The 24,728-nt window shown below is 48.1% G+C and overlaps 1 protein-coding gene and 1 long non-coding RNA gene across 1 annotated transcript; one reads left to right on the top strand and one right to left on the bottom strand.

Annotated features, from left to right (window-relative positions):
- Positions 1-24,728, top strand: part of LOC140693127 (trafficking protein particle complex subunit 9-like) — a 1,110,112-nt gene that overhangs the window by 314,447 nt on the left and 770,937 nt on the right.
- Positions 8,517-14,660, bottom strand: LOC140693184 (uncharacterized). The gene is made up of 4 exons (XR_012068897.1): positions 14,486-14,660; positions 12,854-13,090; positions 9,617-9,746; positions 8,517-8,764 (listed from the first exon to the last, which is right to left on the bottom strand). It is a non-coding gene; the product is annotated as an uncharacterized lncRNA (long non-coding RNA).

The raw sequence follows: 24,728 nt of genomic DNA on the forward strand, positions 1-24,728 counted from the left end.
GGTCTGTGCCAGACATTAGCTGTCTAGACAAATACCACACAGACCCCCATCCCTCAAGGAGATCACAGTGTGTCGTGGAAGAGAAAAATTTAAATAGGTTTTCAAAACAATGTGGTAAGACTCACTTGGCATCATATATACTATATGTTCAGAGGGGCTCTTGCACTGCCTGGGGCAGGGTTCTAGAAGGTAGCGAAGGTGTCAGAGAGAAAATGCCTTCAGCACTGACATCTGAAGGATTCCAGCAAATCCCTAGACCAGGAGAGTGCGTGCTGGGCACGGGAATCTCGGCAGCTTGCGTGTCTAGTGCAGAGGTCTGGTCGTGTCTAAGAGCACTTTGCACTTAGGGAAGGAAGGTCAGTGAGGCTAGAGGCTGTGGGGAACTAACGGAAGCTGAGGCTGAAAAAAAGCAGCAACTAGGTGATGAGAAGGTGTGACGTTAAATCAGGGAGCGTGGACTTCCTCACATACGCCGCGGGGAATTCTTTGGGGTTTTAAGGAGGAGAGTGACACAGATTAGTCATTAAAAGTGAGAAAAGTGGATTGTTCACTCTAAAGAACAGCACTGGGGAGACTAGCAAAGGGTGGGAATTAATGCAGTGGGGAGCGAGGGGCGGGTACTTAGTTGGGGGACATTAAGGAATAGAATTGTAGTACTGATGGGGGTGAGGGAGTGGAAAAGTAAAGGAAAACTCCCAGATGTATGGCACGGAAAACAGATGGGATAGTGATGCCATTGTTTGAAAAAGTAAACCTAGTTCTGAGCGAGTGTAAATCCAAACATACAGAGCTTGAGATTTTTATGGACGAATCAAGTGGGAATGTCTACTTGTCAATTATAAGTATATTTCTGGGACTGAAATGAAATGTCCTTGCTGGAAAAGATTTGACAGATAATCAGTAGACAGAGAGAAGTTGAAACAACGGGAATAAATGCCACCCACTGACATTTTTATCAAAGAAAAGGGAAGAGGGCACTTCTGGTTCAGAAAATATGGCAGACCGGAAACTTGAAGACGCACTCACTAAAGACACATAAATTCGTAGGACACAATGCCGCCAAACATTTTTTTTTATTTTACAGGCACCTTTATTGTGGTATGATTCCTGTATAGTAAATTACACATATTTCACATGTCCTATTTGATCAATTTGATAGATGTCTACACCCAGAAAACCATCACCACAATCAAGATAGCTAACATTTCAATAACTCCCCAAGAGGGACACTTTTCCAATTCCCATATTTATCCCTTCTCATCCCCTTCTCTTCCTGGTAACCGTAAGTTTGTTTCTGTATGCTGTGGGTCTGTTTCTCTTTTGTAGTTAAGTTCATTAGTGTCTTTTTTTAGATTCCACATATAAGTGATATCATATGGCATTTTTCTGGCTTTCTTCACTTAGAATGACTATCTGTACGTCCATCCATGTTGCTGCAAATGGCATTATTTTGTTCTTTTTAATGGCTGAGTAGTATTCCTGTGTATACATATACTACTATATCTTTATCCAGTCAGCTGTCAATGGACACTTGGGTTGTTGCCATGTCCTGGCTATTATAAATAGTGCTGCTGTGAGCATTGAGGTACATGTGACTTTTTGAATTAGAGTATTCTTCTGACATATGCCCGGGAGTGGGAAGGCTGGATCATGAGTTGTCTATTTTCAGCTTTTAAAGGAAATTCCACACTGTCTTCTCAAGTGAAAATGCAGCCCATTTTGTGAAAGCAGAGCCATACTCAGAAAGTAATGGGTATTTCTAGGGGCCAGACATGAAGCGCAGTGAGTGTGGCCTGTTCAAGAATCAGAGGGCAGTCTGCCAGGGTTGGGGGAGAGTGACAAGGGAAGTGTGGTACAGGTAGGATTCAGACAACGTGGGGACCTGACAGGCTGAGATAAGGAGCCTGGACTTCCAGTCATCCCTTGGTAACCATGGGGCACTGGTTCCAGGACTCCCCCCTGACGTCAACATCTATGGATGCTGACGCCTCTTGTATAAAATGGCATAGGACTTGCATGGAACTTATGTGCACCCTCCCATGTAATTTATATATATTTGTGTGTATATATATATACACACAAACATTTACTTAGTTATAGTCATTTTACAATGTTGCATCAAATTCCAGCTTAGAACACAATTTTTCAGTTATACATGAATATACACGTACATTCGTTGTCACATTCTCTTTTGCTGTGTCCTCCTGTGTACTTTAAATCATCTCTAGAGTACTCACGGTATCTAATACAACATGAATGCTATGTAAGTTGTTGTCATTGTATGGCAAATTCAAGTGTTGCTTTTTGAAACTTTCTGTTTTTCCATGAATATTTTCAAACCACTGTTAGTTGAATCTGCTGGATAGGGAGCCCCTAGATACGGAGAACCCCCAAGCTCTTCCTTTCCTCCTCCTAATTTTCCACTGCAAACACTGGAGTCCAAACATAGGAAAGCGCCATCTACCTGCTGGAAACGCTGAGGAATTCCTTCAGTTTTGTAGCGCAGGACAGAAGGTATAAGGACAACTAGTGGGAAGGGAGGGAGTGCCTGGAGAGGAAGGAGGAAGGACCGCAGTGGAAGCCAGCTCATGCACTTACTGGAGCTAGCTGATAGCAGTGAGGGACGCCGAGGAACTGGAGACACGTCACATGGGGGGCTATCCTGGCCACCATGTGCAGGGTTCGCATAGCTGGGACCCAGTTTGCAAGATGAAAACAACAAGGGTGGAGAGGGGCTGCCTCAGCCCCGGGATCCTGACAACGGCCACAGCGCCGTGACTCCAGCTAATACGGCTCCAATAGTAAGCCAGAAAAAGGAAACTCTGAGCCAAGATATTGCATATTCCACCGCAGGAACACGGATAACTAGATCTCTAAGCTGACAAAATGTAACCACCAGAAACAGGAATCTTTCCTTTTCTCTTCATTTGGACCTTTGGACAGGGAGCCACACATCTCTGACGGGAATCAACTTTAATCCAATAGAGAGCTCACTTTTTCAGGAATAAGCATGGAGAAAAAGAGTGGGGTGATGGTTTAAAGCAGAAGTCAAAGTGGAAGCCCATCTGAGAAATGGTAAAAACATGCATCTCAATGAATACGAGTTATGGCGAAAAGAAGGAGGAAGGTTAAGGAAATCTCTATCCAGCTGACAAGTCTAGCCAGTCATAAAAAGACAGGACTTTAAATCAAGAAAACTTTTTTGTTTTTTTGGTGATGAAAAACAATGCCATATTTTAAAACAAGTCTTGGGCCATCAACAACACGCTGAGAGTTGTTGAGGAGAATATAAATCTGCATATATACATGAAAGTGTTCCAAGTCCAGCACTCTAAAAAACTTAATGAATCATGTGTCCAGTTGATTTGAAAATCCTGATAAGTAAATAAGTCAATAGTGGGAAAGACATGGTATTAAATTGTGGTTGTGAGCAATGAAATCCAAGAAGCTTATACCTATATTTTCATTGTTAATATAACAAACTGAAAGCAATTGTCAAAAAGTAGTAACTGGGGGACCCACACACACACACACACGCACACACACACAATCTGGAACAGCAGAGAGGTAAAATATGCTAAATTTATCATTATTGTGGTACAGGATCTAATAGATTATTTCATTTTTGATAGTGTTAAAGGAATACTGGTCCAATTACATATAAAGTTATGAACTTAGAGATAATTTATAAAAGTTTAGAGAAAATTTTCATTAAAAGGCAATATACCTTCCAAATCATTGAAGAGAAAATTATCAATAAAAAAATTAATCAATCCAGCTAATATGGAGTAAAAGAGACCATATTTACCATCCTAAAATAAACCACAAAATGGATACAATATATGAAACAATGATTTTTAAGACACGTGAAAACGATCATCCACTAGGACCCTGTCCTGCCACCCCCATAACAAGGCTGCTAGGCCTCCTACTGCCATCACCAAGAATGTCCACCAAGAGGCTACATTTCCTTCCTCTGCTCCTACTGCAGAGCCAGTCCTGAGCAGTCCTTTTCCAGGTTTTGGCAGGCAGCTCTCAGAAGTGCTCTCGTATGCCTTGGTCCCTTTTGGCCACTAGCAAAGGGATCAAGGCTGAGCAGTGAGCCTCCTTCCTCATCCAAGACCTAGGAACCTCTCTGACTTCTGAGCAGGGCTTCACTCTTGTCTGCTGTCTGGTACTCTCCACCTGGCTTCCCGAGTCCCCGGCTTGGACAGCCTGCACGCTGGCCACAGCCCATCAGAATCTGTTCCCCTGCCAAGAGGCCATGTGTAATCGTGAGCAGGGCCCCAGGCCTCTGGAGCAGCGTGGCTTGGACTGCGTCCTGGCCCTGGGCGCTCGGGCTCCATCCCCTTGGTTGAGTCAGTTAACATCTCTAAGCTAAGTTTCCTCATCAGTAAAATGAAGACATATCAATATGGAAAAAAAATCAGAATCGGGGGTTAATAAATTTCTGGTGACTGAAGATTTTTTAATTTTGAATTATACAGTGAAATACATCATACAAATTTTACTACTTCAGAATTCTAAAAGACAGCTTCTACTGTTAAAACTAATGCATGCACATACACACAAACACACGTGCAGACACACTGGCTTTGCTCCACATACTTCCCTATACACACACACGTACATGGACTCATGTACCACACACACACATAGCATACACACAACCACACACGTCCTCAGGCGCACACACACACATAGGATACACACTACCACATACATCACCAGGGGCACGCACGCACAGCCACATACACACTCAGAGTCATGTACAACACAATTCCCCAGGTGCTTGTGTGCGCACACACGTCATACACACCTTTGGCTTTATTCTAAATCTATTTACAATTGAGGGTCTCAGTGTCCATTGTTTTATCCTCTCAGTAGATCCTGGCTTCAGAGCGTGAAGCAGGAGCTCCTCCTCTCTGGAGACGGTCTTTGCCACTTACAGTCCCAGTAGAGCCAACATAAATGCTCTGGACCTTTGGAAGTGCAGTTCCAGAGCATACCTGGGAGCTCACATCCTATATATCTAAACATATTAAGTGCAGTAGGTTAAAGTCCTACCTTTACAAATATACATTCATTATCAGGGGGAAGGCCAGGTTCAAAATTAGAATTCCCAGACTCAGGGGAGTCCTGCAAAGAAAGTGAGTGTGTGGGGAGAGCTGATTCCAAGACTCTGATCACTAGCCTGACTCTTTTCTTCCCAATGCTGGGTCCATCCCTTGCCATAAGGGGCCTTGGATGTGCACAGGGGGACGCTCAGAATTCACTTCCGGCTCTGCCTATAACCTCCATGCAAACAGCTGCCCTTTGGCCTCTCTGTGAATCCTGGGAATCTGAATTCCGGGGAGAGCCGGTGCAGGCAATAGAAATGGATCAGGGGCTGCTGAGGCAGGGCATTCGTGGTCCTGGGTTTCTAGAGCATGGAAAGGAGCCAATGACCATGTCCCCTTGGCCCTGCTGACTCCACCCAATGGAGGGCGTGGCCAGAGGAAGTGTCAGGGCCAGGGGGACCGTCTGCAGTGCAGGACTGAGGGCAGCGGGCCCCATTGCCGTGGTCTAAGGCGAGAAGCCCTAAGGAAAGGTCTGAGGAGGCTGTAAAATATCTTCATTCCCATTAATTAAAAAAACAAAAGCTTACCACAGGCGTGCGTGGGAAAGGTTTTGTTCTAACAAGGGAAGGGACTTGCCAAGGTCTGGCCATAGAGGGCTGGTGGGCATGCCAGGTTGATGAGGAACCAAGAGGCCGTTAGCCTCCCTTGGGTCTAAACACTGCCTGAATTCCTCCAGGTGACACTTAAATGCAGTGAGACATGGAACCATCTCAAGTTGTTAAAATATTCATGGTGAGCCATTCAACTCTCTCCTCACTCTTGGCTACGAAAGCACGATAAACACAGCTGGGAATCTCATCATCCTGTTGGTTGGTTCACTGTCCATCAGGCGCCCCCTCTTGTAGGAGCTTTTATCACATCACTCAGGGCTGATCCATCCCAGGATTACAGCTGATTTTCTGCAGGTGGCACCACTTGCTGGTGACACGAAGGAGGCATGTTAGCCACCTCCCAAACACTGAGGCTTCTCCTGGGAGGAGCCTGCAGATCCCCAGTCCAGCCTCTGCACAATGATGCTCCTCAGTGTCACTCCTGGCTTGCTGCCCTAGCCAGAACCTCACTGGATTGTTGATAAATGTCACCCATATACCACATCTAAGCTTGGGGTCCAGATGTGATCATGGTTCTTATTTTCTTCCCATCGATGGATTGTTTGATCTTCGTGTAATTGTGTTGGCAGGAAGGCCAGTACAGCCCTCTTGGGGCCTCCCCGAGCCGCCTCTGTCTATAACTGTCCTAGCACCCCAGGGGATCGGGTCTGAAGCCTGGCACTCAGACACGAAGATGACAGCTGGAGAGACAGAAATCCACACCTGCTGTGGCTTCTGCTGAGGCTCGATGTGGCCATACAAACGGATCCCACAGGCCCTGAATTCACTTGACTCGCTGCAGGGATGCTCCCACACTGCCGCGTTCCCCCCAGAGACCGAGGGCTTTCTGCTTGTTCCGGAAGGCCCCACCCCCGAGGGGACACTGGGTCCAGTGGAGCGTCCAGCCTGCTTCCCAGCCAGCCCTTAGGGCTTTCGTGGGGCCTGGAACATCACCTAACCTCCTCTTAGGGGCCCGTTTGTCCTTTCCAGCCAACAGACCTATGTCATAAGCACTTTAACTCACCTGAGGGTGTTTTCCTCACTTCAGGGGCAGTGAGGACTGGGTTTCTTCACACTCCAAGTGCCCCCGTTCTGGATGAAGACAGTCTGGCTCTCCCCCAAGTCCTGGAGGTCCGGGCCACACCTGCTGCTGGTCACTGAGTCTGTGCTGTGTTCTCTTCCAGGACAAGAGGTGCACTTTGCCCCCTGCCCCGCCCCCACCAGCGGTAGCAGAGGCGGCGAACACCCAGGTGAGCTGGGGCCTGAGACCATGCCTGCAAATCAGTGCCCCAGAGGCCTCTGGTGACTAGAGGGACCACGGGGCAGAAGCCAGCATGCGAAGGGAGGAGGAGGAAGGTTCAGGATAAGGAGATGAAAGGGGGAACGGATAGCACCGTGAGGACCACGACCATGAAAGGTAAGAGGAAAGATAGTGACAGCAGGAGTGGTGTCGGCGTTAAAAGCTGTGGGCTTTTTAAAAAAATTTTATTAATTACCAATATATATTGACAGATTTCTTATTTTATTAAAGATTATGTGCCATGTCATATAACAGGATATAGTATGATATTATTTATTAAATTATACATAATAGAAGATATACTAGCATATTATGTTCTGTTTATTTATTAGCAGATAGTATATAATACATATGTAGGTGTTTATATACGTAATATATAATTCATGCACCTATATAACATATAACCCATAACAAATAATGTAAGATTATGATTAATGTATAATATAACAAGATTACATAACAATAATGATGTAATATTATCCATTGTATGTCTTGGTTCATGAAACATTCTCATCGTAGGTGACTGTCAGAGGTATTTATGTATTAAAATTAGTATTATAAGACACAGCTATGAACTTATCACCCAGCATCATAACAGGAATATTGACAGTGACATACTGTGTCCTCTTTCCCTATCATGCTCTTGGCCTCCTCTCACAGGAAGTAACCAGCATCCTGAATCCTGGCTTACCATTCTCTTGTGTTATTTTCATACACACAATACTTAAGATCAGTTAAAACAAATGAACTGCAGGTACATGCAATGAAATGAATGAATCACACACTCTATGTTAAATTAAAAAAGTAAGCCGTAGAAGGTAGCCTATAGTGTGCTATGCTTTTAACTGTGTATATATATGTCAACTAAACTCACTAAATTAAGAACAACTACAGCTAGAGTCCAGGTGGGAGAGAGACAGATAAAAGGTGAGGTGAGCAGATTTGCTGCAGGTGAGCGAGTTCCTTTCCAGTAACATGTCATTCTCTCTGAAGCAGGAGGCAAGGCCATCTGCTGGGAGTTAGGGAAGAGACAGAGGGAAGCTTAGAGGTGTACAGAGAGCAGAGAATGTTGACACGACTGAGTGATAAGCGGGGAAATGTGCTCACTAGAGAAATCCTGGAGGATTGCCTGGCAGTGGCAACATGGTGGGCATTGATTTGTAGTCTTAGAAATCTATGCTGGGAGAGCCTGTTGCCTGCAGGCTCAGAACAAATAGAGCTGGGTGAACCGAGATGGAAGTCGTCCTGGTGAGGAACTGAAAAGATCAAGGGTCAAGGGGGTTTTGTTTGTCATAAAGAGAGTGCTGACTGTGATTGCAGAGCTGGAAGTTGGGGAAGTGGAAGTAAGAGGAACGTGGACAGGCAGGAAAGCAGAGGAGTCAGCGCTTAATGCCCCAGTGAGGGTGAAAGAGGGCCAGGGAGGCTGGTGGAGAAGCAGCCGGACGGCTAGAGGTGGGCACTTCAAGGAGAGAGGCTTGAACCTGTAAGGAGATAAGCCCTGGTATGAGCCTGGGGATAGGGTGAATGGGGGGTGGCTGGCTCAGGCTGACGGAGAAGAAGACCCTAAAATGATCATACTGGGTGGTGGAGGGAGAATCAACTTTGATGTTTTGATGGTAGGAGGTGAGGCAATACAGAGCTGGTGGTCCAGGTGCTCCTGACTGAGGCAGATGAGCAGGGAGGCCAGGGTGGCAGGCACTGCTAGGAAAGGATCTGGGTTTTCCAGGTGCTCCCAAGAGAGGAAGAGCAATGATCTGAAGGTGGAAAGTGAGCACAAGGAGGTCAACCGAAGCTCCTGATCAAACGGAGGGTGTGAGGGGGCAAAGTGTCAACTCCAGAGATGGTTACCCAGGAAGCAGGGACCACGTGTGAAGTGAGGGGACACTCAGAGAAGAGAGGGAGGAAAGTCTTCTGGGTGTAGGGGGAAGAGAGGCCCCAGGACAATGGTGCACAGAGGCACAGTGATGAGGATGGACTGGCTCTATGGTGACACTGAAGGGTTGGCTGGATCTTTGTCCTGAGGGCTTAGTTTGGGGGGACTACTGGCCTCATGAGGACTCCCCTCTCAGCAGCCTTCACAGAGGCTCTCGCTACTGAGAGCTGTGTGGCCACCACAGTTCCCGGAGGGGCTCTGCCTCCATCTTCTCTTATCAGACTTTCCTGCCCAGCCACTGACTGCTGGCGAGGGAGCCTGGGCCTCGCAACTGCTTCCCGTGGAGGGACACAGGCTCCTCGGAGAAGCAGGCTGATCTTACTTTTCTCCGTAACCCATGGCCTAGCAAAGGGCCAGCCCATGTGTGGGCCATGTAGGGGCTCGAATACTTACCGAACTAACTCAAAGCAGAATAATAGCAGAGCTGGAGGAAGTGACCACTGAGCTCACAGAGTTCACTGCCCACACCCCCATTCTACAGATGAGGAAACAGAGACCAAGCGTTGAAGCAGCCTTGGCCAAGTTAACGCTGCTCTTAAATGCTGGCCTGTGTCGGGCATGCCAAGTGATGAGCTGCAGTGAAGGGGCTGAGAGGGGGCTCTGGGGCCAGACAGCTTGGGTTCAATTCCCAGCTCTGCCATTTATTAGCCGTGTGATTAATGAATGTCCTTACCTTTAAAGTGGAACTCATAGTGGTGCCTACTCATTGGATTTTCGTGAACACAGCGTTCCTGGAACAGCAGGACAGAGTTCTCTAAGGGTTTGCTGTTGCTTTGGTTACTATAATTATCACCAAGTGAACCCTGAAATGAAGAACAAAAGCAGCAAGAATTTTTATTTTAAAGGGTTTTAAAATCCTCTGATGAATGTTTCATTTCATCTATTCAAGTTTGCCTTTGACCCTTATTAACAACTACACAATGGATGACTTTTGAGGCAATCTTGCTTCATGTCTTTTATTCTCACTTTCGACACAGGCTGCTTAACAGGCAGCAGTTCCTTTTCCAGGAAGAGGGACAAAAAGTTAAAAATGACTCAGTGCCTCTCGGTCCCCAGTGAGTTGGCTGTGACCTGTCAACCCAGCTTTGGGTAAGTGCCCACTCCCCCTGGGCTCGCTGAGCCACCCCGCAGCCCCCAAGGGGCACCGTACCCCCACACGAATCCAGTCTCTTGGTTCCTATCTTTGCTTCAGATCCCTCAAGGACTGCCCATGCTCCAGGGCCCCATCTGCCCCACCAACCTTGGCTGCTGGACTCCAGGACACTATCCTGGGTCTCAACCATCATCTGTTCCTATGACCTCCCCACTACTCTACATTTTGTCCTTCAAATGTGGGCTCCTGTGTCTCGCCACACAGCAGGGGTCTCCCTGTCCTCCACCTTGGGTTACTGCATTGTCCTGCACGGTGCCTAGCGAAACCGTGTGGAGGCAGGAAGAATACAGAATAACAGGTGCTCAGAGGGGCTGACTTTCCCACTGCAGGGGCCCTGGAGAGCTTTCTCCCAGCTGGTTATTCACAGGCGCTGAAGCTGTGGAATCTCGATCTCACCAATTTAAAGGGCATCATCACTAATTAAAAAAGAAATCATTTCTTCAGTAGCAAAAGGAGAAAAGACTTTGTGTTCCCCGCCTCCAACTTTTTTCCTCCACCTTCAGATGTTTCTCATCCCTGGGCAAGGGTAGAAAGCAACTCACAGAATATTATTTTTCAATGTTTTTTCCCACTCTGAAGATTGCTTTCCCAGAACCGATGAAGGCTAGAATGGTTTACCTTTCCTGGACTGAGTATTCAGAGGCCTGGTGGGGAGGGGAAAGGGGGAGGGGAGATAATTCAGCAATATTGAACCTAACAGAGACATTAAAAGGTTCTACTCTAAACAGAAAGGAAGCAGGATGCTATAGAAACAGGACAACCATAGTTGGAAATGCAATAACGAGTTACAAGAGAATAAACATAAAGATGTAAAAATGAAAAAGGACATCAAAATATAAAAAGGCGGAATGGGAGAGGGGAGCAAGAAAATATAGATTTTTTTTCTTTCTTTTTTTTCTTCGTTATTCTTAGGATGTGTTGGAGCCTATGTGATTATCAGTCTAAAGGAAATAGATATAGTAATGGGTTGATATATTTGAAGAATAAGGTAACCACAAATCAAAAGCATACAATAGAGTCGCAAAAAACCCAAAAAGAAACAAAATCAAAATGGGTTAAAGACTTAAATATTAGACAAGACACTATAAACTTCTCACAAGGAAACATAGGGAAAACATTATTTGACACACATCTCAGCAATGTTTTCCTAGGGCAATCTAAGCAACCCAAGCAACAGAAATAAAAGCCAAAATAAATAAATGAGACCTAATTAAACTTAAAAACTTCTGCACAGCAATAGAAACCATAAGTAAAACAAAAAGACAACCTATGGAATGGGAGAAACTATTTGCAAAAGATGAGACTGACCATGGCTTAATTTCTAGACTATATAAATAGTTCATACAACTGAATAAGAAATAAATAAACAACCAAATCCAAAAATGGGCAGAACAACTAAACAAGCAATTCTCCAATGAAGACACACAAATGGCCAATAGACATATAAAAAAATGCTCAATATCGCTCAATTATCAGAGAAATGCAGCTCAAAACTACAATGTTATCATCTCACACCAGTCAAAATGGCCATCATTCAAAAGTCCACAAACCATAAATGCTGGAGAGGTGTGGGAAAAGGAAATCCTCCTACATTGTTGGTGGGATTGTAGTTTGGTGCAGCCACTGTGGAAAACAGTATGGAGATTCCTCAAAAGACAAAAAAAAAAAATCTTATCACCTAATCCAGCAATCCCACCCCTGGGCATATATACAGAGGGGACCTTAATTCCAAAAGATACCTGCACCTCAATGTTCACAGGAGCACTGTTTAAAATGGCCAAGATATAGAAGCAACCTAAACGTCCACTGGCAGATGACTGGATAAAGATGTGGTATTTAGATATAACAGAATATTACTCAGTCGTAACAAAGAAGGAAATAAGGCCATTCACAGCAACTTGGAGGGAACTGGAGATTATGTCACTAAGTGAAATAAGTCAGACAAAGACAAGTATCATATAATATCATTTATATGAGGAATTTTAAAAAAATGATACAACTGAACTTATTTATAAAACAAAAACAGACTCACAGACTTATAAAGCAAACAGGAGTTTGGGATTAACAGATACAAATTAGTATATGTAAAACAGACAAACGACAAGGATTCACTGTAGAACACAGGGAACAATATTCACTATCTTGCAAACTATAATGGAAAAGAACCTGAAAAAGAAAAGACTATGTATATGTACAACTGAATCACTATGCTGTATACCTGAAACTAACAAAACAGCTGTATATCTGAAACTAACAAAACATTGTAAATCAACCACATTTCAATTAAAAAAATTGATAAGCTCTAAATACCTTTATTCAAAGAAAATCTTGAAGTCTTCCCTCTTACAAAACTTAAAATGTGTAGCTTGAGCAGGACCAAATTATACGGATGGACAGTTACATACCTTCTCCAGCATGTGGCCCATGCTACATACACATCGTGTTTTCCTACAGGTAAGAACAGCCCTGAGTGCAAAGGGAGCGAGTCCTTCTGGGACAAGGTGTGTGGCAGTGGCCTCCTTGTCACCGCTCCATCTCACCAGGAGGCCAGGGTTTTCAGAGGTGAGGGGACAGAGAGCTCATACACTTCAAATTGATTTCCCCAAAAAACTATGGAAAAACCAAATTCACCTGCAGTGTGGGAAATATGAGCAAGGCCCCTAAGCAGACTGACAAGCCCAAAGTAAGATGGCCCAATGTTCAGATCGGAACCAGAACAACGACCACCTGGCCCCAGTTAAATGACCACCACCTCACATGCAATGAACTGCTCGTACTCAATGTCAGGGATGTTTCTGTTGAGACTTGGGAGGTCAAAGGAGTCGGACCAGGGAATCCAGACCTGGTTGATGTCGGGGCTCTGCCAGTGGTAGAGGTGGCCCCAGTACCGGCTCCTCCATCATCAGCAGGGTCTTCAGGGGGAAGGCAATGTGGATGCAGATGTTCGTACGGAGGCTGAAGCCCTCTGGAAGGTTGAAGTCACACAGAAGGTACCTGGCAGGGAGCAAAGGAGAGCGGGTCTTCAGGGCCAGGCCTTTTCACAGGAATCCCGGCTTAGATAGAACAGATACAATGGGAATCCCTGCACAGCCCATGGCCTAGACTCCAGACACATTCAGCAGCTTCTGGTTTGTAAAGTGGAGGCACTGCCCGCCCATTTCCATGTGGCCAATTACTTCAAGTCCGGGAGCAGTTGTGGAAGACATCTTGGCGTCTGTCTAACACCACTAAGCACCTGACTATCACCTGAGCACCCGTTCTACAGGGGCTCTTAAACTTCTTTTTCTACAGAACCCTATACACTCTTAACAATTACTGAGAACCCCAAAAGGCTGCTATTTATGTGAGTTAAATCTATCAATATTTCCTGTGTTAGAAGTTGAATAAGAAGTTAGAAAAAGTGCATGAATTCACTTAAAAATATTAGTAGTCTGCTGTATGTTACCATTAATACTCTTAAACAAAATATAATTCTATTTTTCAAAACAAAAATCATTAGTGAGAAGAATAGCAGTGATTTTAATTTCTGCAAATCTCTTTTGGACTGGTGAGAGCTGAATTCTCCTATCTGCCTCTGCATTCCCTGTTTTTTGATATCACAGGCCAAGTTTTCCCTGGAAAACCCCACAGGGACTCGGGAGAGCAAGAGTGTGCAAAAGGCAGGTGACATCCCGGCGTTTCTATGAAAATGGTCCTGCACTTCAGGGGCCTTGGATACACTTTGATAACTGCTGCCTTATCCTAGGTGAGACTCTTCTACACTAGAGCCAGGCAAGGGTCCTGGATTCTGTAATGAGTTACCGCCACCACACCCCTCCCTTCTCTGTGTGTTTCTCACAGCCTCCATTACTGCAGATGAGGATGTAACCCTCAGCCAGGGCCTCTAATCCCATAAGACTGCTAACTTCAAGAGAGAGGGTCCCATCTACCATCCCTACACCCCGCATAGTTTATTTTGAGTTAAGCCCTAGATAACTGCTTATCGGCACTGACCCTTGTGTCTTATTCCTGAGGTTGACTGAAGGAACCAACATCTGGAATGAACTGAAATTTCCCTGCAGATAAACAAGGCTGATAAACCACCCCATTCCAACATCTGATTCTGGGGCTCTTCAAAACCCGGGTAAGGCCCCGCTTCATCTAAGATGGGTTCTCTGCCTGCCCTTCCCGGGGGGTTCTGGGAGGCCGCGGCCACCAAGGGAGACCCAGACTCGTGGCCCCAGCCCCAGGGCCTGAGGGGGAGGAAAGCTTGAGGCTGTGCCCAAGCCCTGCACCGCCCCGCCCCAAAACGCTCCCCGGCACCATAGCCCTCCCCGGCCACCACCCCAACCCAGATCCCACCACGGTTCATGTCCACCGGCCCCGCCGACGAGGCGGACGTACGTTTACCTTCTGTGGGACGCCGCCCCAGACAGGATGTCGGCCGCCTACTGACCAGGTCAGAACTAGTCGCCGGGCCAAGCAAGCCGCCAAGCCCAGCAGCAAGCACCGCCATGGTCCCTGGCAGCTACACACTTCCGGAGCCCGCTCCCCGCCCCAGAAGCGCACTGTGGCCCGTGCGGAGCGCGGCGCCTGTAACCATGGCAACGCCGCAGGGCCCTCCCCTATCGCTTGCGTCGTGCGTCCTCCCGAGTCTAGATGTGCGAGGGCAGAACTTGTGGAGCCAATGGGAGCCAGGGCACGGCCAGCACGGGGGTGGGGGGAGGCTTATGGGACAGCTGGGCGGGGCCGGGGAGGGCGGGGCCGCGCGGACATCCTCACCTGCAGGTGGCGCCGGCCGGAGGCTGGGGCGGTGCTGCCACTAGTGGGCGGGGCAAGGGGCAGCGATGCAGCGGGGCAGATGGGCAGCGGGGCAGCGGGGCAGCCGGGCAGCGGGGCAGGGGTACCCTCACCTGTCTGTGTGTGGTGATTAGCCTGGGCTCCGCGGCCTCCCCTTGCACCGGACGTGGACCCAGGCTGCCAGTGGGCAAGATAGAGGACTGAGCCCAGGCACGCACGGCTGGCCAGTTAGGGCACCTGAAATGCAGATCCGCCAGGCCCGCTGTCGGCCTTGAATACGCGCTGCTAGGCAGTTTCCATGAAGAAGGGATCTATCATAAGAGGGGAGGTAGGGCTGGGGTGCCAGATGCCGGATTGGGTGCAGTCTCAGAGGAGAGACAAGGTGAGAGAGCGCAGAGGGGCCCCTGTGTTGGCTGGGCTAAGAGTTTGGGTTATAGGGTGGGGGTGGTGTGTGCCTTGCTCTGTGGTCTCCCCAAGAACCCTCACTCCAGAGCGAGGGGCTCTGCTCCCCCCACACGTCACTGCACTCCCTGCCTTCCCCAGCACCACCTGGGGTGTTGTCATGCCAGGGCAGGGAAGGCCCAGGGAAGGGGCTCAATCAGGGGGAGGGGCCACTCTGTAGGGATGCTGGACCTGACAGCGATGTGGTGCTTCGGAACTCCCCTGGGATGGGTTTCTAGCCAGTGGGATGGAAGGGCCTTTCCTTCCTGGGGTGCAGTTGGGGAAGCTAGATCCATCATGAATGTCAGCCCTGAAAATGGAGGCTGCACTACATCCATTCCTGGAAAGAAAAATCAGGCCCCTCTGGCCAAGTTGACTCAGAAAGTCATTCAGCAATGTTCGGGGTCCCCAGTTTAGGCTTTCAATTAGAGTTGAGCGGCTCAGGAGGCCAGAACCCTGTCCGTGGCTCCAAGAGTAGGCTTTCTGCTGGGGGACAGGATCCTCACAAACACCTGTGTCTTTGTGGGTCACTCCCCTCTGACAAGCTTGGAGGCAGGGTGCAGTTGTGGGAAATCGTGTTTCCATGAGGAGAGGGCCACCAAGTGGTGGGGGCACAGGAGACAGAAAGAGTCCGCAGCCTTTCTGGAATCAAAAAACTAGCAAATGTGGAAAAGTGCATTATTTGTTTTATTGAACAGGCTGCTTATGTACGTCTGGAGGGCCAGGTTCAAGGACTCTGCATCCCTCCCGGACAATAGCCTCAAGAGTAAAGCAGACAAAGTAGGAGGAGATGTGGGGTTTCTCCCAGGAATGAGGCAGAACAGGGATTTCTGCAGATTTGCAAGGAGAGCCCGACCACTGAGCACGGGGTTACAACCCCACGTGACCCTTGTCGTGTTTGGGCTATGGGTCTGGCCTGATCATGTATTATTCCAGGTGAGTTCCAGAAACTTAGAGAGTAGAGTTAGAGGGGCTGAGCTTGGAACCCGGTGTGGAGACAGAGGGTCCATTATCCTGAGTCCCCTCAGCCTAATCACTGTAGCTGAGTTCCAACACCACCCAGGCCCCCAGGGTGGCCGTGGAGGGAGAGCAAGCCTGGCAGGTGACCCAGGGGTCCCACTGCTCTTCCCCTCCCTTATCTTTGTTCCCTTTCTCCCCGGAAGGTGTGATTGTCTCATGTCATGGTGACAAGCCATCTCTCTTCTCTGTCAGGTGGGGTCCCCACCCCCACTCAGCCTTCTCTCTGCATGGATGCTGAAGGACCAGGCTCACTTGAAGTTCTGAGCTTGAGCAGTAAGTTGGAAACAAAGAAACCAATGGAAACAATGAAACAAGTCATTGTGGCAAAGCTCCCCACCACAGAGAAGCTGCCCTGAGTGGAAGGGAGGGTGTGGGCATGCCCATTTGTTTCCTGTCTCCCAGTGCTCTTCATTTTCTTATTGCAGACCTGCATGGTTACAACAAAATGATCTGCAAAACTGAAAATATTTACTCTCTGGGTTTTACAGAAAAGGCTGACCAGCCTCTGGTTCCCATACCGGTCAAGTGATTGGAGTACCTCTCCAGTTTGCAAACATCTGGGCAGACCCAGGTTTACAAAATTCTTTAAGAGTAGTTACGGAGTTTTGCTTCTAAACATTTTTTACTGCTGTATACTTCTGAGCTGAGGTTGTGCTGTGTAATTCTTAGCCGGGATTTTCTTAAACTGTTTCTCGTTTCTTATACCAGACACCCCTAAATTCCAAGGGGAATGGGATGTTAAGGAAGCCATGGAGTTTAAGAAAAAGTTACAGATTTAATTTCCACATAAGCATTGATGTATCTCCATCCTAGGCAGTATCAGTTCTGCGGTATTGATAGGGGAAATAAATAGCAATCAAATTTATAGAAAATAGTGGGTCATTGGGTACACAAGTTCTTCTTTTCAACATTTTTGTAATGTTTACAGTTTAAGATGACCATTCCTGAGAAACAGGCAGCCTCTTAGAATGAAATAGCATTTTCCCTGAACCATATTCAATTTTTATTTTGTAGACAGCAGGAAGGGCAATCACACATCCAACACCTGGGGACCTCAAAGATAAAATGTAACTTTCTGAGAGCACACTCCCCCCGTCTCCCCCTGCTCTTTTCACTATCCCATTGTCCCTGAAGGCTCTTTCGTAACTCCTGCTCCTGACTCTAGTAGCTCTTCCTCCTCGTTCCTCAGCTGGTAAGTTTACTTTTCTACTTTGACCAAGCAAACTGAAGTCAACAGAAGGGAACTTTCACCAGCAACTCCCAGCACATCCTCTCGCCTTCTGATGTCTGTGACCTCACTCTTGCTGCCCCACCTCTTATTACAGGTGACATCGAAAGCCAGATCATCCAAAAGTCTCCATGGTTGCCATCCATCCAATCTTCTCCAGGCTGTCACTCCCACATCCATCCTCTCAGTCACTATCTCATCTATTTTGTTCTCCTGCTAGTTGTCTCCTATCAGTATATAAAAGTCCATCCTCTTAAAAGAAAGAAACAGCACTCCTTGACCCTAATTCGCCCCCATCAATTGCCACCCTGTGTCTTTGCAGCAAATCTTTAATGAGTAGTTTAAACTCAATGTCTGCATATTCTCTTGAGCCATCCAATTTTGCACCCACTCTGGCTGTTCCCCTGATCCCTTGCTCTATGGAAACTGCTCTGTCAAGGCCATCAGTGACCCCATGTTGCTAAATATAGTGGTCAGTTTTTAGTCTTCATCATGCGTGGCCCTTTGGCAGCATTTGACCCAGCTCTTCCATCACTCCTCCCCCGTGTTCCTGCTTTACTTGGCCTCCAGCCCATCGCTATGCTTTCGATCCACTGGCTGGTCTTTTGCCAAAGTCTCCTCTTTTTTCCAAACATTTAATGCGAATGTGTCCCGGAGTTGGGTCCTGCAATACCTTTGGTGGAAGCAACCAGAATTGGAAATTGACATGTCCTCAATGTCTCTATTTGTCCAAAACTCCCTGATTGGCCTTTTCCATTTGGAATTCTCTCCCTGATACTCATATTCTTTTTCTTTCATTCATCTTGCTTTCACATTCATACATGTGTTCTACTGTGTAAATTACTTTTCCAAATTTTGAATCAGTCCATACATACCATGTAAAATGCTCAGATCTCTATTATTTCCAATAAGATGCTCATTCTACCTTAGAACCTTTCTGCATTTCTGTATTTATATTAATAAAGTGAATAGTATTTCTACAAGCCCCATAGTTAAACAGTGTGTTTGTTTGGGGCTGTTATGTAACATGAAATAATGATACATCAACATAGTCCTTTTTCATTTAATTTTATGTAGCACCAAGATGAGGTTTTTGCACTGAAGACTGGTTTTATTGAAATTTTACCTATGTTATGGACAGTCAGTTTATGTGAAAGCCCTCATTTCTCCCCTTTTCTGATATATTTTCCATTTGGCTATTATAACATATAACTTGGCATGAATAAAATTCCAAATTCATTCACATAATAAAATTAATACATTTAAATTATATTTTTAAAGTTAAAAAGAAAGAAAAAAAAACCCAGACTCCTCTACCTATTAGGAATTTTGGTAGCAATATCTTATAGACTCCTTAACCATGACATTGAAGAACTGAGCTGATTCTAGCCCCTTTCCACCTGCTCAACCCCATCTTGTCCTATCCCCTGTGGATAGAGAGGACATCCATCCCATTTTCCAGGTCCAGATGTTGGAACCATGTTCTTTCTCTCTCTTTCTCTTAAACACACACACACACACACAGCAAATCCATCTTGTTAGAAAATTCTGGCTACTCTGTCTTCATTAACCACCTACTCCCTGTTCCCCACCCTCCTAGGAGCCACCGTCAGCCCCTTCTTGGACACCAAATAGCCTCCTTCTTCCATCTTTGCTTTTCTACAATCTCATCCACACAGAGTCAGAGGGAGCCTATAAAAGCATACATTGAGGGGGTGGGTGTAGCTCAGTGATAGAGCCCATGCTTAGCATGTATGAGATCCTGGGTTCAAACCACAGCACCTTCATGAAAATAAATAAATTAACCTCCCCCCCAAAAAAACCAAAACACAAGCATAAATTGGACATCACCCATCCCATCAAAACTCACTAAAAGGGTCACCATTTCATTAGGATCCAAAGTCGTCCCAAAGTCTTCCAGGACCCGGCGTGCTCTGCCTCTCCGCCCACACTCTCCCCCTCAGTCTGGGGGCCTCTGGCTCCGGCTCTTCCTTCTTCCTCCGGATCTATGCTGCTTCAAGTTCATTACTCCGTGAGATCTGCCAGGATTGCCTTGTTCCCTCCTGTCTGCCTCGCACCCCACCGCAATCACCTGAGTTTGCTCATATCACTCGTATTTTTCCCCAAGCTCTTGCTACCCCCAACATGCTGCCTATTTCCTCTGCTAAAACTCTGAGCCCCCAGTGAAGGGGAGTGGTGTCTATTTTGTTGTATAATAAAGCCCAAGAGCCTTGGGAACGGGTCTAGTTACTAGATTCCCTTATGTAGTAGGAGCTTACACAGATTTGCTGAATGAATGCCGAGGTCCTGGTCCAATCCGATGGAGCACTTCTGTATCCTGCTCAAAGAATAACTCTCCTTTCCCCCTGAGAGGGGGTGACCACTTCCTTGGTGATCAAAGGCAAGGTCTATTTTCTTTATGCTGTTAACCTTAGGCGGGGAGACTGGGGGATCTTCATTTATATTTTAAAATTTGATTCACTCTGTAGTTTGTCTTCTGTCTATGTATTCTTTTGAGAAACCGTTTATGAGTGATCATTCTTCCATCAGATTGAACAGGATCCAGGGGGAATTACCAAGCCTCTTCCATCGGACATCCTGTGTGTCATGTCCTGTGACCCAGTGGATGCTCAGCACATAAGTGAACCGACAGGAGTGAGTGAAGAGATGGGAGCATCTCATTATTGTGTTGGCTGCACTCTGTCTGATGCCTTGAGATTTGGGGGTTTACAAGTGAGGAGGATAGAGGTCAGGTCCTCTGTGATCTTCCTGAGTGCCCTGGCCTTACCCATTCCCCCAGCCCCCTCTGGGCAGCCAAGGCCAGGAGCTGGGCTACCGGCGATTGTGCTGATCATTAATCCACCTCACCCAAAGTCCGGGGGTAGAAGCGGCCAGCACAACTGGTTATAGACCCTAGAGTCAGGTCCTTGGAGGAATTCCTCACTGAATGATGTTTTGGACCTTTTATTTTTCTCTATAGCCTTCAGCTGAAGAAACAGATTGCCTTAGATACATGAAATTTGAGGACACCTACTATCCCCATCGAGCCCTGGTGGGGCTGGGAGTGTGCTGTTTGTACAGCCGGTGGGCTCGTGTTGCTTTGGGCATCCCTGTGCATGAATTCCTGCAGTACACTCGGTGGTAAGGATGGGGGTGCCTGGCAGGGAGGGAAGCGGGTCGGGAGACTGCACAGCTGGGGTGATGTTAACTTGGGGTGAGCGGGAACCTGCTGATGCATGGCATCTCAGTGTAGGGAACTCTCCACACTCAGAGGGGTTCCCACTCCCGCCGGGGCCCTTTGATCAGGGTGTTGGGCTGTCAGCACAGCAGGGTCCCTGTGAGGATCATGGTGCCTTCAGGCAGTGGGAAGTGAGGGGTCAGTGGCACCTAATGTGTTTCCTAATCTGCAAAACTGGAATGATGTTAACCATCCCGCAGGTTCGTTGATGGGCTGGGACACACTAGACAACCAGGAGCTAGAATTCCTCTGTCCAGATTGTTTTCCTTCCTTCCCACTATTTGCTCTCACAAGCTCAGTCTCTCCGTCTCTCGCTCTTTCACTTGTAACTTTGTCTCCTGCTCTGGTTTCATTTGATTCCCACCCTCCTCCCAATCCCCAGATGAGTGAAATTAATTTCTGTGAGTCAGTTCCAAATTCCCGGGAAAGATGCTCTGTCCCATCTGGATTTGTTGTCCAACCAATCAGTTGCAGCCAGAGGAGAGAGTCCCTCTTTGACCAGTGCAGGGGCTCTGCCCAGCCATCCAGCCACCACTGTGGGAGCACATAGCTCTCCGAGGAGGAGGTACTGGCTGTGACTTGGTGTCACTAAGTGTGAATTTATGTCTCCACTTGCCCCACCTTCATCCTCCTAAACAAAGATGAAAATTAAACATTCCTGAGATTTGTGTCATGGAACACTCAGGGTGGGGGCTAAGAGGGCTGGATTCCCTGCTTAGGGTAAGGGGCTGCAGTGACTCCCCAACGAGAGCTTGTGAAGGGAACAGCGCCAGCCCCACCGGACACTTAGGGCGCTGAGTCTGCGTGACATTGAGCCAGGCTTCTGACCACAGCTCAGGGGTCTGGTCCGACTGGTTAGTCTCTGAAACCAACCAGCTTTGGATTCCTCAATCCCTCCATGAGGTTTTACCTGAACCACCAACTTCTGTATCTCTGAAGACAGATGATGAGGACCCTTCACGTAAGGCATTTGCACAGCCCTGTGTGGGAATTTGTGCTGCACGGTCTGCCCGGCGAGCTGACCGAAGTTGGTATTTTACTGATCTTAGAAATAGTCTGGTTTCCTGATGCACTGTTTCACTTAACAAGCAACAGAAGCAACCTCTGTCTGATAAAAGCAAAAAGGGACTTAATGAAAAGATACTAGGAGGTTGCATGGAGTTGCCCAGACCAGAGCCGACCCGGGGGCCGTAGGAGATGTTGGGGAGCCCTAGGAACCAGGCTGGGCAGGGTGTCACCGGGCCCCCTGCTGCCCCAACAGGGACCCCCCTCCTCCTGACCCTCCACCTCAATGCAGGTTCGTGTCCCGGCAGGGCCAGGTCACACTGAAGCCACCAGCACACACCTCAGTAGGGGAGTTGTCCCCGTCTCAGCTAAGGGCGTGCCTGGTGTGGGGAGAGGCCCAGTTAGAGGAAGGCGGTTCCCCTACTGTTCTGAGTTAAGGTGCAAGTCAGTGCCGGTCACTCAGGGGAGCCAGGGTGGTCTGACCTCATTTTGGTGACTATGCCGTCTGAGTTCACTAATTACTTTTTAGGTTGGAAGGCTCAAGAGGGAGAAAAATTGGAGGTTCTAGTACTTATTTTATATTTCCCATGTACCAGGTATAGTAAGCAAGCCACTTGGGACAAGGCCCAGAGCAACCACGTTAATAGGCCACGGAGCAAGTCGTGCAGTCAGGCCCCTGCAGCCCCGAAACCCATGTCCTCATCAGCTCCGTAGTTACCAGTGGATGTTGTAGGGATTTATGGGACTGTGTGCTCCTGTGGGGGCTGGGATGTGTGTGTTTAAATCCACATCTTCAGAAATTCGGCTAGAACCACAGCCACTGATTGTCTGCATGGAGGCAGAGGAGGGGAGGCTTGCAGACTCTAGTCCAGCTTGTGAGGAGCTCAGAAGTTGCTCCTTCTGTCCTTAAAATACCAGAGCTGAGGGAGCTGCAAACCCACTGCTCTTCTTAGATCCACAAGAAAACTGAGGGGGAAAGCTGCTCCCAACCCAGAGAGGCAGCCGGGCAGGCTTAGAAAGTCACAGCTCCCAGGGCAGAACCGTCTTTTGTAAGAACCCCGGGGGCAGGCAGATTTAACAGGTCCCTGAGGCCAGCGGGAGGCTCAGCGTGGGGCAATCTGAGTGTGACAACTCCAGGGGGCCAGTCAGATGGGCCCCCTGCTCTTTCCATGCATTTTACCTCCAAGAAAGTGTCCTGTTCTCAGAATGAAGGTCAGAGGAAAATTCCTCATGCTTCCTGCCTGGAAAGGAGAAAATAAATCTATTGAAATACACCCAGAACATTCTGTTTCATTGGGGGTAGTTGTTTTTTGTTTGGTTTTTTAATGAAAAATTATTTTACCAGAGCCAAACCAACCTGGGAGAAGGGAAATCCCTTCTGTCTCACCCAAATTGGGGTGGGGGGAAAGAGACACACTTGTGGAGGTCACAGCTCAGGGCACAGGCTCAATGAGAACTAATCATAGGACTGCAGATGCCCTGCTCTGTCCCACTCCCCCAACACCTTACCTCCATGACAGTAGGGCCCCTGTGTAATAACAGGAATAAAACTAAAAGAACTAAATGTCTCAGGAGTGTCTAGGGAAAATCCAAAGACAGCGGGGAGATGAAAACAAGGACACGCAGGCTGTTTTAGCCTCTCACACCAATAGCTGTAGCAAACTACACACAGCCCAGCCCCAGTAGATAAACAGACAACCTCACAGAAGAAATTATTTATTTTGGTTCTCTTACCCAGTGCATTCCATGGTGCATCCTCGCCTAGAATTGAGTGGAAGCAAGTCCATCTCAGAAGGGACATAACTGAAGAGGGATGGCTTCCCAGACTCTGATGGGCAGAGAGAGCACCAGCCTGGGTGAGAGCACGGTGAGGGGTGGGGTAGCGGGTGGGCTGCCTTCTTCCCCAAATAAGGAACCTTCCTGAGGCCAGCACAGTAGGAGGGAGGGCCATGGGGTGGAAGCAGACAGACTTCTTCCTGAGAACTGATGGGCTGCCTCAAAGGGACCATTCAGGTGCCCAAACTGGGCCCTGAGGGTGGGAGCCAGTCGGTCTGTCTCAGAGCCCAGGACTGAGGTGGGCGCACAGCAGGCCGGTCTTACTTGGCCGGATCCATTTCACTTCTCCGAAGCCCTGTGTAAAACATGAAGCGTGGACGGCCTGGTGAGCACAGCTCTGCCCTCAAGACCTGTTTCAACTCCTCTCTTCCCGGAAAACAGCATCTCTAAGCCCGTCCTTGGTGACCTCACAGAGATCACCCAAGTGGCCCAGGCTAGTGACCGGGAACATGTACCTTCCTGCAGGCAACCCCTGACGTCCACTGATGCATCATATACTGGCAAAGAGTGAGTCCCTGTGCAATGGTCTAACAGCTGCCAAAGGCCCAAGAGGTGGTGTGTGGGACATGCAGGGGTGCAGGAGTGTAGACAGTGCAAAAGTAACTGATGACAGGCGTGCAGGGGCTGTGGAGGGCGCAGGCAGTTCAGGGGATGCGGGAGTGGAGGGATGCAGAATTGCAGAGAGTAGCAGGGGTGCAAATGTGCAGGGAGTGTAGGGATGCAGGGAGGTGCTCAGGAACGTGGCCAGGATTAGAAGGCAAGTGCACATCCTTGCAGTCAGCCTGACCCCGGGAGGCTAGTACAATACTTTGGGGCAGCGGCGGCGGCGGCGGCGGCGGCGGTTGGGAGGCTGCCCGGGCAAGCCGGTCGATTTCTTCTCTTCCCTGCACCCTGGCCTGGGGTGGGGCTTGGCCGCCAGAGATTCGCCAGATTTTGGGCTCCAGGTAAGCTTGCTCCTGGGAGGTGGGGCGGTTAGGTCAGGGGGCGGCGGCAGCGACAGAGGGGCGGAGCGGGTCTGCCCCTGGCGAACTGGTGGAATAGCTGCCTTGTCCCGGCTGCCGGGCCTGGGAGCGGCCTCTGCTTCC

This window comes from Vicugna pacos, unplaced genomic scaffold (genome assembly GCF_048564905.1).
Source record: "Vicugna pacos unplaced genomic scaffold, VicPac4 scaffold_19, whole genome shotgun sequence".
In the NCBI taxonomy this organism is placed as follows: domain Eukaryota; kingdom Metazoa; phylum Chordata; class Mammalia; order Artiodactyla; family Camelidae; genus Vicugna; species Vicugna pacos.